We start from the raw sequence: 12,391 nt of genomic DNA on the forward strand, positions 1-12,391 counted from the left end.
CATCCAAATGATGACACGTTCAGGGATGCAGCACCCCCACCCTTATGCTGGATTGTATTGTCAGCAATCCAGCTACCTGATGAGGGAATAAAACCCACAGCCTTTTGCCAAATGTGAGTGTGCCACCCATTGTAAAAATGACACTTCTAACTATATTTTGTATTCAAGCTTGCAGTACTTTAGCACCTCTTATTAAAGTAATTACATTTTACAAGCTGCAAACTTCCACATATTTCCATATATAGATCCCATTTCCAATCTTTATCTCTAAAAAGAAGAGTCCAAAGATGGGTCCATAGTTGAAAATCTGTTCAGTTACCATTGATAACCCATCAAGAAAAAGACAAACAATTGATAACCCATCAAGAAAAAGACAAACCATAAGTATGACATTCTTTCCTATTGTTTGACTACAACTTTATACCCGGAACTGCATATTACAGTGAACATTGTTAAATGTCTTTGACAAGGTCAGTACGAGCAGTATACACTGTCAAAACCCAAAATCAACACCAAATGATGTCACTTGGGAGAAAAAAAGTTTGATTTATTTAACGCTTTTGTCCAAGTCAGGGCTTCTTCAGAATAAATAACACTGACAGTTTTGATATGGGATTAGTTCATTGATTAATTGAGTCACATTGGTGATTGGTGTAACTGTTTTATAAAATAAATGAAATGGCAGAGTCTGACAAAAGCACTAAATAAATCACATAATTACCAGAATATCCCAATGGTAACATCTATTAATAAACTCACACTGTAAAAAAAATATCAGAATAAGGGTAACTACACTCACACCTCTCACAACTGCATGCTACTAATCTTCTCAAATCGTACTTTACACTCACATTACAAGAGTGAGAGTGCCATACTAGTGAAATATAGCATTCAGTGCAGTCAAATTCTTTCATCTCGTTCTAGGGGTTTCTTTTTTTATTTTTTCATGAAAAGCATACTGAACAGAAAAAAAATATCACAGTTTACACTTTCTGTGAGAAAACTAGTGATCAGTTTAATATACACCAATTGTTCATCTAAACATACTTTCCAGGATCAACTGATGTTATCTATGATGGTTTCCCAAAACATATTCCCTTTAATTCCCTTTAATTCTAAAATGATGCCTTTCCTTTTTGAACAAAAATTACTTGAATTAACCATCTTGTCTCACTGTCTGTCACATGTTGCACTTTCTGTAAAGCTATGATTGTAGGTTTGGGGAGATGAGGCCTGTTTCTCAGGCAGTGCTGTTCATTGTGCATGAGGCTGTAGCCTAGATGATGACCTCTGCATACCTTGATCATCTATGGGACAGTGAGATCATTCATGCTTAATACACCCAGTTAGCATTACCACATGCATTCAACATCCTGATAACTGCAGGACAGTTACATGAAGGATGCCACAAGAAAACAGAGAAAGGAAAAGTAAAGCAGCAGTATTTCACGAAATGTAATATAAAATGCTTTCATTTTTTAACTGATCTAAATGTGGAGTTGATATTTGCTTATGCTTAAGCTTAACGCTACTTTTAGAACATTGCATTGATGTCCCACTTCCTCCTGGATATCCTACATATACTAATATTCTAGTGTTAAAGCATGAATATTTATTACCCTCACAGCATGGTGCAGGTTGCTTGATATTTCAAGTATCCCAAGTATACTGAGTGCACCCCAGTGCACCCCAACATGTAGGATACAGTATGGTTCCCTGCACAAGGCACCACTACAGAAAGTCCTGGTATTAACTCTTAGTTGACACCATTCATTCATTTATTTATTCATTCATTCATTCATTCATTCATTACCTTTCTGTGTATTGAATGATAAATGCAGCCAGTGTCAAAATATGTGTATCAAAATCCATTAATAAATGTTGAAACACAACTCAAGCAGAAGAACACAAATGCTAATGCAATATTTAACATATAAAATATCACAATTACTGTATATTACTATGTAGTTTTGTTATGGCTAAAACAAGTTGTTCAGTCATAACTGAATAGCAGAAAGTTGTGAACCATTGACATATTCTGTTATGGTTTATATCTTATTGCTATATATGATTTTATGTCTAGCTTGCTCTGAGCAATATTTCAGTACAAAATTTATTTCTGGAAGTTATTTCTCTACTTTATTAATAATGTCACTCAGTTACACCAGTCTCATATTTTGAAGTCATATAAACTAAGGGGTGGGGACTATTTTCTGTACTAAAATTAATTTAAAACATTATGTGTGAGTACATGAATGTACCAGTACCTGCTCGGGCACATATAATTTAAGACAAGCATGTTTCTGTTTAAAATGTTATTAAGGTCTTTCATAAAATAATTCCTAGAAACTAGACATTGTAAATCATGTCTTGAAAAAATGTAATTTTTATTTGTACCTTTGGCGGTAGAGTACTTTAAGTTAAAAGCAGAACAGATTTCTATCTAGACCATCAGCAAAATCTGGATACTGTACCTAACTGACAGCCCTGTGAGTCTCATGCACCTTTGATAAGCAGAACAAACAGATGTAACTGTCACTAGCCAAGAGTCGACTTTTTTCCACCTTTTACAAGCAGAACCAGGTTTACACATCTCACTGAACATCAGTCCTCTCCCTTACCCTTCCCAGTTTCACAGCTTCTAGAGTACTTAATGAATGCGATGTACTCTAGTCTGTAGTGCTGCCCAAGTTTAATATGTGTGTGTGTGTGTGTGTGTGTGTGTGTGTGTGTGTGTGTGTGTGTGTGTGTGTGTGTGTGTGTGCGCGCATGTGAATGTGTGCGTTGTGTTTTTTGGTCAGCATGGTACCAACAATGAACATTTTTAATGGATGATATATTTCAAATACAATGCCCATCTTTTTCTAATATTGCATGCATCTTGTATGGCACCTGAATCCACCACTACCAGCTATCTGATAAGTGACAAAGAAATGTTGATGAGATTACTTTTTGTGAAAACTCTTCCATTTCTTTACTTTTCTGCTGTTTACCTTATCTTTCATGAATATTTGGACAGAGGCAATATGTTTGTATGTATTCTTGTGCGCACACGCGAGTGTGTGTGTTCCTGTGTGTGTGTGTGTGTGTGTGTGTGTGTGTGTGTGTGTGTGTGTGTGTGTGTGTGTGAAGCTATTTTGTATACACAGAGGGAGAGACTGAAAAATAAAGAGAGTGCAAAAGAAAAACAGAGAGAGAGAAACATGTGGGGAAGGGACATACACATCTTTATTTTGTATCCCCAGGCAAACTGGCAAGATTGTGATGCTTTTACTTGCACATTCATGTAAATGAGTAAGTAATAAGCCTGGGAATGGTGCTGAGTTAACACTGGAATGCTTCAGGTGCTGCAGCCTTAGAATGGCATCTAGAACATAATGATACCAAGATGGCACAAGTGATGCATGCATGACTGGCAATCAGACATCTTTACTGTAAAAACAGGCTGTTGGTGGCTGACTTATACATATTGCATTGTTAGTTGGTATTTTGTATGCTTTTTATACAGCTTATCTAGTTTAAAATCTAATCTTATTCATAAGGTCATGTAGCTTGAAATGGATCTTATCGTTGAGAGTTGCCTTGCTTTAAAATGTTTTCCTTGTCTAAGTGTTATCCATATTCTTTCTTCCTTACCCTGTCTTCAACACTTTCTGGTGTCTACTTAGATTACTGTAGGATTATGATCTATAATAGCTTTGGCACAAAAGTTAAATGGACTACATGAAGTACACAGACAGAGGGACAGTCACAGAACCAAGAAACGTGTCCATAAAATGTTAATGAATAGAATCCTTAAGAAAATACATGCTGTGTAATCTTGTGAACAGGATTGCTCAATGCAGTAAGCACTTCAGCTTCCCCAGCAAAGTTCTTTTATGAATTCGCTGAAGATAGAAAACAATGTAAAAAACATTTTTTCAAGAAAAAAAGTATTTGCGTTTTTCTCTAATGGCAACTTCAGACCTGATTATATTAACTAGCAGGGATTGTGGTGAGGTTACTTTCCTTCACAAGCATACTATTTGCAGTCTTCTGATGTCAGTTTTGTACATTTGAGGCAGAAACTTTGGCTATTTGTTTTTTTTTTTGGGGGGGGGTCCACTTAATTGCTGTATTTTCCATGGAATTTTCTTCTGGTGGCATTTGGTGACATGAAGTGAATATCTAGTATTGCGATCTCTTAACTCCAGATGCTGGAGTTTAGCCAGTGTTTCCTGTTATAATGACGTATGGACATTCTCCACTTGACTACATTGGTTTTCTCTAAGTACTTTCCACCAAAATATATGCTAGTTAGCTTGCTGGTTAGTCTAGACAAAGTTGCACCTAGACTTCTGCTGTAAAAATGGTTTTCCAAGGTCAGCCAAGTGAAATGGCAATGGCTCACTCAGATTTTCGTTAACTAAATGAACCAGAATTATTATTGGCCTACTTTTACAGCTCTTTACATATGTATTAAAATCAGTAATGATTAAAAATATATACATTTTGCAAATAATACTTCCTGGGTTCTAAACAAGTTGAGGAGTCCGGCCTCAGGTGACAAGATTCAAAGTGACACATTCAAGGCTGGCTCTCCTCTTCATGACAACCACCATGACAACCACCTCAGTCTTCCTTGTTTTCAACAATTATGTTGATATTTTTTCTCTAGACTTTCTCTTATGTTTGGCCCAAAATTATTAACGAGTCTGGCTGAAGAACTCAATTCTGTGGACTCACGAAGGCCAAAAGATTGGAGGTGGTCCCCGTAGCATAAAGGGATAAACCCTTTACTGCACCCCAGAGGATCCATGTTCAATCAGCAGAATGACTATTGAAGAGGACATAGGAGGAGGATGAGAATGAGCAGTGGATGTTGGCTCAGCCATCCTGAGGGTAAGGAGGCAGCCTTATCTGACTGCAATAAGGAGTGTATGAGCCTGGAGAGTTTTGTGCTATGTATAGGTTGAGCCTCTTAGTCAGGGGTTGCTCATGTATAAAAGCACATGCATACATCCAAAAGATAATGATTATGAGCTGCAAAGGCTTCTGTGTGGAGGAATAGGAGTCAGGACCCACTGTCTGGCAGTAGTATAATGCTGCACCACTTCTCACTGGTCCAGGATGCAGGATGGGTTCAGCCCACTGAAGGCTAAGGTGTGTTTGGTAGACCTGTTGAACAAGGACAGAAGACAGAATAACAGGATCTGGTGACTGCTTTAGGTTAGCTGTTGGGGGGGGGGGGGGTGGCAAAAGATGCTGGAGGACCAGAGTGGTCTGCATGAAAAAAAGGGCACTCCTTCCTAACACTATTTGGGGTGAAGTGTCACCTGAGATCAAACCTCAGAATAAACTCCATTTATATGGTTCTTCTAATTGTAGGGCTTCATATTCTCTTAATAGTCTGCTTGTTGTTAGTAGTTAAATGTTTCTTTATACACACAGAAATATCTAATTTTCCCTCATCTATTGTACTATTTACAACCAGCCCAAAAGGATTAGAAATTTCAAAGACATGCATCTGGAGTGTTCTCCTTAGGCCTCTGCTGAAAATTGGCTTGTTCCAAGTCGGACTTTCCCAGTAAAGAAATGTTAAGTAAATAAATATTTCTGTGACTATATCTTTTGAAGAATGCAGATGTAGGATGAAACTTAGCTAATATTCTTTTCCTCTTTTCACATCAATATCCTTGTAAGTTTGGATGTGGGAATTAGAGGGGGCGATGTTGTTAACTGTACAGGAGCTGCAGAACAGAAATGGATTTTACTGATAAATGCAGAGAAACCACCTAGTTTAAATGGGGTATCTAGCCTCAAACCTAGTTTAAATGGGGTATCTAGCCTCAAACCTGGTTTAAATGGGGTATCTAGCCTCAAACCTGGTTTAAATGGGGAATCTAGCCTCAAACCTTTTCTAAAAGCACGTCCACTCAAACATTAGTTTTGATTTCTGTACAATATCATATACATAATACTTTATATTTTCTTGCTTGTGTAATTTCCAGTACTTTATTTTTTAGGCTTTGTAACTTGAACTTGTGTGCAGTTTTTCCTGTGACTTTACCTTTTATTTTGAATGGCTTAATTGGTTTTAGAAATTCATGGGTTAGTCTCGTTTTAAATTGACTGCTGTTTCATTCAGTTTTCAGTTTGATGAAGTGATGTTGTAATCGCGGAAGTGCTTACTTTTAACATTTTATTTTATTTTGAATAAACATGTTTCAGTACTCAGCCATGTTAGTGCGGTATTGGTTGTTATTTTTTGGTTTATGTATCTTCTTTTACCGCACCTCATCCTGTTTCTGTGTTTTTATCCAATCTTTGCTGCTCATCTTTGTAGTTTTACTGATTCTTTTCTAATCAAATCACAGAACTACGATCATGAAAGAATGATTACACACAATCGCAAGCACAATTTGCAAAACTAAAAATCACACACACACCCTTGCTACTCAGAAGTAAGTCCATCTTTGGGAAGGAGGAATCCTCAATAAACTACAAAGTCGATCGTCTGGGATAATATCTGGCAGCTACACTCTAGTGATTGCTCAACAGAGTGTCAATCACTAGTATTTCACTCACAAGCCGGGCTTCTCCAGACCCACGTTATTTGTGCTTGTTCTTCCATCTTCAATTTATAGTGCAAAACTTTGAATCATACTTGAAATGAGAAATTTGTTTAATAGATAACAGCAGACTGATTAAAATGTAGAAATATAAAACATGATTTTGCTGGAGGCTGAGCTAAATGTACTAACTCAGAGGTTTCAATGCTTCAGAAGAAAAATGAATACTTCGTTTTCCAACAAAACTAAGCATTCGCTCTACTTTAACATAGTGCAGCCTTTACGTTCATAAGTTCATAGGTGTATACTATGATAATAACCAATGAGGACCTTTATAACACTAGCTAAGCATCAAAATAGTATCCCACAAATGTATGCACCTTACAGGTTATTTTAATCGTCATATTTAAGCTAGGTATAGATTTACAGGATGCTTCTGTCCATTAAAGACATAGGTGCTAGATTCAGTGTGCATTTTTATTTTTCTGTCCACTGGGATTAGGAAAGAGCTCTTTTTTACATGGATGGGAAGATTGTTCCAGACAAGGGGAATTCTCTGGGAAGCATATCTGCCCTTCCAGCATGTCTTATTTACATCACAAACAAAGTTTAAATTTATAATTCAGGTAATTCTAATGCTATTTGTTTTATGGATATGCAAAATGTCCATCATAGTGGAATCTATGGATGTCTTCTATGGCAGGCATAGATCACTTCTCAATAGTGTGTAAGAAACAGAGTATAGTGATAGGGCTTTGAGGTAATCTGCATAGGACATGCTGTTTACTCCTTGTATTCTTTTTATGAAGAACATCTGTGGATGTTACAGTTACTGCATGTGCCTGTTCAGATGCATACTGATGGGTCATTTTACTCAGTGATGGACCAGAAGGGGGCTGAATACAGTGGAACAATGACTTTCTTAGACATAGATGCCATTCTCTTGCTTATACGCTGAGCAAGATAGAATGATTTCCTTACTACCTTAGACAAATGTTGTTCAAAAGCCAGGTTACTATGCATACACAGCCAAATCCCTAACTACAGGTTTTACTCTTAGGGATGTGTTATAGATTAGGTCATTTCCTAGGGTGACTGACTTCCAGAAGGGTACAACTATGCACTTCATGGCATTCAGTCTTAAGCATTGACTTTGGCACTAGTCATTTTTCTATGTTACTCCTTCCTGTAGGATGTTAGCATCTGGGGGAATTTTCTGACTGCTCCTAGTTTGCTATCATCTGCAAACTTGGCCAGCCAGAGGCTCCTGACATTGACCTTGACTTCCAAGAAGTAGATACCAAGAAGTAGAGGAGCAAGCACAGATCCCAGAGTGACTCCAATAGTGACTGATCACTTTGTGGAGGTGGTCTCCCCTATCCAAACTTCATGGGTCCTGTGTGAGAGCCAGCTGGCTATGCATGTACATAATAAAGGAGTTTATACCTATATCTGTGATTTTGTTTACAATGCCAAAGGTGAGGTATTGTATCATATGCCTTAGCCAGATCATGGCAGGAAGTATGCACCATTTTACCCTCATCCATTGTTTAGGTGACCTTCTCAAAGAAGTCCACCAGGCTGACCAGGCATGATTTGCCCTTGACAAAACCAAACTAGGCTGGATCCAGTATTTAAAGATTTTCTATGCCCTTATTAATTATTACCATGATAATTTTTTCAATGGCTTTTAATATGAGACTTGTCACTGTAGTTCCTAGGGTCTGTTGATGGACTGCACTTGTGCAAAGAGATGACCTTAGCAGTTCTCCATTTGCATGACGCAAAGGTTGCCTGAAAGCTATTATTAAACAGTGGCTCTAGTAGTCCTGATAATTTATGTTTCAGGCCAGTTAGGAGGTATCCTGGGATATTATCAAGTCCCATAGATTAAGTGTTTTTGGCCCTTGACAGCATATTTAGGACCCTCTCCCTAGTGATAGTTGGGGGAGGGGGTTGGGGTGGACAGGGGAGAGAGGGCAAAGTAAACATGGAGCTGAATTTGTTGACCAGCAGATTTGCTATATTTTCCAGCTCTATATAGGAGGCTCCATTTACAATCATCTCTGCACACCATTGTGTGCTGCCTTTGAGGTTTTGGATTGTAGATAAAGAAAGTTTTGGTTGTCCTTTACCTGGGAGGTTATCTTTATCTCAGATGTGGCTTTAGTAAACTTAATTTGCCCTCTTAGCTGTTTATCTAGACGGAGGAGAATGTTTTTATCACGCTAGGCATAGCACTTCCTAATCTTGGCTATGACTTTTTTCTTTTGTTGTACAACCTGTTTATGTTTGGATTCCACCAGGGTTGTTTGTTTTTTGATTTAATTCTGGGCTTATTTCTGGTAGGCACTATTGCCTCTATGCATTTATTGACATGATTGTACAGAAGTTCTGCAAATAATTCCACATAGGCAGCCATGTTCTCAGGGTTTGAAGGGCTTGAAATTTTGACAGGTTATCACATAGTAGTAGGGAGTTTGTCTTAGAGTAGTTCCTAAATGTTGCAGGGTTAGGCAGTGGTGAGTGAAACAGGTCACGTATATTTGCACCCTTAGTGGGAGTGTGGATTATCTAGTCCAAGATTTTTGTGTTTATAAAGTCCAGGAACCTCTGAGCCTGTAAGTTTGGGGTTGTGTAAGTATCCCAGTTTATAGCGGGATAGTTGAAGATGCCCATAAATAAGGTGTTGGGTTGAATGTTGAGGGACTCCAGTAAATCCAGATATGTGTTATTGATTTTTTGCATCATATAGGTTGAAGTACAGCTTGAAAAAAATATGGTGGGTACTTTGCCTATGGAAATTTTAGCATGGAGAAGCTCAAGCACATCATCTTGTTTGACTAGTCTTGAGGTGGGTTTCTTGTTGATATGGATTGAGACACAAAAAAATTGAGTTGCGTATCAGCTGTTTTTTTTTTTTTTGGCTTAAGGCAGAGCTGTGTCTGCATTGTGTTATTTTCATGTGGTATCTTACTATTCTCCTAAAATGAGTCGGCAGCAGTGGCTTTAGACAGAGGTTATTTATTCAGTATTTGAAGTATTAGACATTTCCGTTTCTGAGTTCCAATACTTCAGAAAATGTCAGTTAACACAAACCATGGTATTCTAACAGTTTTCAAAGTTTGTAAGAACTATATGCAAAATTGGTCCTCTTTTTTTTCCAAATTTATAAGAACAATATTTAAAATTGGCCCCTTTTTCAGCCTTTGTCCCCTATCAATACATCATCAATGGGCTCACATATGGGAGAAAGAACACAGGGTAGACTACGAGACTGCCTGTGTCCTTGTCAGCATTTTACTGTGTGAATCTGAACCATACCTTTCAACTGTACAGGTTGTCATGGTATGTGCAGATTTTGCCTCATAATTTTCATGTGTTCCACCTAAGATTTCTGTTTTTCTGGCAATGTCCTTAGAATGGTTATCACTAAATGATATACATTTGAGTTTCAGACATAATATACTTCAGAAAATTTAAGTAACACAAAACCTATTATGATAACATCTTTAAAATTTATAGCAGCAATATTTAAAATCAGTCCCTAGCCTTCCAAGTCTATAAGAGTCTTTATCTACAAGTAATTTTTATGTATCCAGATTTTGTGCACTGAGTGGTCATATAAGTCTTTCAGGATGTATAGGGAGCTGCATATATATATATATATATATATATATATATATATATATATATATATATATATATATATATATATATATATATATATATATATATATATATATATATATATATATATGAAAAAAATGGGGGATAATGATAGAAAATAGCTAGATGTATATACAGGGGGGTATCAAGAGGGTTCTTACCATGAATTTTTTTTACATTTGTTGGTGTTTTTCAGGATAGTGGATGTTACTGCATTGAAGGATCATTGAGTCACCATAGTGGCCCAAGCAAAGGCATTGTTTCTGGAGGTAGCAGCTGCTGAATGTCCCAAGCCTGCAAAAGTTGAGGGTCAACAACCAAAGGTGGCACAGAATTGCAGAAGTCATAGAAAGATGAATGTGGATGATTTGTGTGGAATCCAGGAGATGCCCAGGAAAGAGGCTATACTAGTGCATCTTCATGAGCTGAGTAAAGCCATGGCTGTACCATATATCTCATTAGGTAATCAGGGTGGTACTGCGGTCAGGGATTTGGATGACACAGGTCTTAATGTAGATGTTAGGCTGTCATTTTCTTTTTCAGGAGTTGAGTGCAGGTGATAGGGTAAGGTTGCAAGAGTCATTGAGCTCAGGGATAGTGAATTAGCAGCAGAGGGAAAGGTTGCCAGGGGATACATTATTTGGTCTCCTGATATTTGATGAATTAAATCTATTGCCAAGGACCATGGTTGCAGAAATTATGCCTTCCAAAGGAGTTATCACTGGAAGCTGTGAGGGTACAGTCATTGTTACCTAAGGAATCAGGTTTGCTTATGATGTCGCATAATGATTTAGCAGTTTAAAAAATATTTGGAAGGGCGAATGTGTGGATGTATTTCAGTTGCTTGATGAAGATGAATAGCATTTAGAGGAAGATGAGCAAAGAATTTAGCTGCAGCTTTGACAGCCTTGGGGAAGAAAAAGTTAGGTAGGTATAGGATCAGAATTTCAGCCAAATGTATCCTTCCCTCTGTTTGTTTTATAGAAGTTATTTTGGAGAATGATTCTTCACAGGATTTACTGCTCTTAGCTTATTTTACCAGCATAAATGAAACACATTTTTTGGGGGGGACAATGCCTAGTTATGGTATAATCATCACTTTAGGAAATTAAAAGCAGTTGACAAAACACTGAAATGGGAGTCAAGGCATGTTGATACTTGGCTTGACACTATGGTAGATAAGACAGGGAGTCAGGTGCAATCTGGTTCAGGTGACAATGATTTTAAGGTTGGTAGTTGCTGTGGTATTAATGTTAGTAAATGTATGTGGTTGAATTGTCACTCCATGCACAGTTGTTTGGTTAGTTGTGGTTCATATGGAGCAATGGCTTGTTGGTATAGGGACAGCATAGGAATAGGAGGTCAGGCAGACAGCTTTAGGCCTAGTTTATTAGTGCTAGTAATGTAAGAGGGGGAGAAATGTTCATGGAAATAGGGGTCAAACATAATTTCAGGGACAATCAGGGAGGTCAGGGCTCTCATTCTGCCATTAATATTCCTGCTTTGTTTTAATTGTTTGTGTGATGATGTGAGGTATTTCCAGCTATGCCAGGAGACATAAGGCAGTGGATGTGTAACATATGCTAACATAACTAGCTGGAGTTTTGTAAAGAATTACATCATTTGTATATCAAACTGATTAGTACAGGTGCTTGTGTTGAAAATGTATTTGTAAAGCTGCTTATGTTAAAAATATAAAAACAGTGGGTCCTGTTGGATAGAAAAGAAATACACCTGTATGTCAGACTGCATTATAACTGTTGAAATGAATATATTGTAATAGAGGATACTGGAAGAGAACAGGTTAATCGAAGTCCAGCTAACTTTGAAAAATATTCTGAAATTCAATTATCTGGTTTAGGTCATAAAGATTGTATCTTACAGCCCTGATTGCAGCTAGAGACATAATGTCTGTGAAAACCAGGACTAGGAATCCTACTGTATTTCCCATATGGGTGAACTAATTGCTACCCTGTAAGGGTGGACATTTTGAAATGGTTTTATAGCTTCCAGATGCTATAACACATCTTAGCAATGCTCTGTCTGTGTATATGGTAACACATATGTGCTAAATTCTGGTTAATTTCCTAGTAAAGGGGGCAGTGTAGAAACCAGAGTCAGATGACCAGATGCATGCAATATCATATTGTAATCCAGCACTAAAATGATGT

The sequence above is a fragment of the Protopterus annectens genome, chromosome 9.part0 (genome assembly GCF_019279795.1).
Source record: "Protopterus annectens isolate FY-2018-M chromosome 9.part0, PAN1.0, whole genome shotgun sequence".
Lineage (NCBI taxonomy): Eukaryota > Metazoa > Chordata > Ceratodontiformes > Protopteridae > Protopterus > Protopterus annectens.